We start from the raw sequence: 1,270 nt of genomic DNA on the forward strand, positions 1-1,270 counted from the left end.
GTCTCAATGTTTTGTTGTTTCACTCATTCGTATTCCATTCCGGCAGAAGAGCGCTTTCTTGGTACAAGAACAACTTGCTGCGAAATACAACATAGCTAAGCGACGTGTACATTGACATTCGTCCCTTATCGACCACGTAGAGAAAACCGTGTCGCAATTCGATTTCACGGAAGATCGAGTTCCATCGGCTTTCCCATGCAGAATGTTCGTGGCATCTCTTTCGCTTCATTTTGCAACGTACATTTATGCGATTTACATTTTCGTCACTTACGTGACGCATAACATGACCGTGTTCTTCGTATAATGAAATTTGTAATGTCTTTCTTTTTTTCTATTTGCCCTTTCTTTCTTAACCGAAGTGAAAGAAATTTGCTTGTCGTCTCGACATGAAAGCGTAACGGATCACGCACTATTCTATAGATAAATTAATTACTGATCTCTCATACATAAATAATATGACGATGTTACGATATAAGATAAGTTTCTTCCTCTGCGTTGCAATATTTCTTTCGAGCATAAATACACAAATTTATACGCGACATCTTTTACATATTGCGGAATTGTGCCCTTGCAGCTTCGTGCTTTTTACGTATCCAAGGAGAAATACCTTGCACGTGGCAAAACGCGAAGAAATCAAAGAACGGCATTGAAACAGCTTTTGGAGCAAGCGAATGCTACATTTGTACACTGTGATGCTGCCCATGGGATCGAAAAACTGCGAATGTTTCTTCCTTCTGTCATCGCGTCGACGTGCAAGAATATTTTACGTCGGAACGCAGACGTATGCTGGACTATGCCATCATTTGCACACAATATACAACGTGTAGTTCATATGTACATATGCCTATCATATAGAGAAGACCGACTATATTATTATATATTCTCCTTCGTCAAGGACAACTTGCAATACGATTTATAATCCAAGATAGAATAAATTATTATGATATCAAAATAATGATGTCAAAATGATCATTAAAAGTCATTTTCTCAATTATTTTTCGATTCATTTTAATGTCATTTTAAAATTTCTTTTAATGTCATTTTGATGTTATCATGATTTGTTATTCCATGTGGACGTTTTTAACATATTAACATTTAATCGTTTGAACAATAGTCTCGCAAAAAGTAATCTTCTTTTTGTTTCAAATTCAAGAAAAACAAGAAGTAATAAATTCTGTATAATCTTTACGTAATCTCTGACGGTCTTCAAGAACTTTGATCTTCGGTGAAAATGCCGTGACTAACGATTTGTAACTTTGCAAAATTCGAG

This window comes from Atta colombica, unplaced genomic scaffold (assembly GCF_001594045.1).
Source record: "Atta colombica isolate Treedump-2 unplaced genomic scaffold, Acol1.0 scaffold47, whole genome shotgun sequence".
Classification (NCBI taxonomy): Eukaryota; Metazoa; Arthropoda; class Insecta; order Hymenoptera; family Formicidae; genus Atta; species Atta colombica.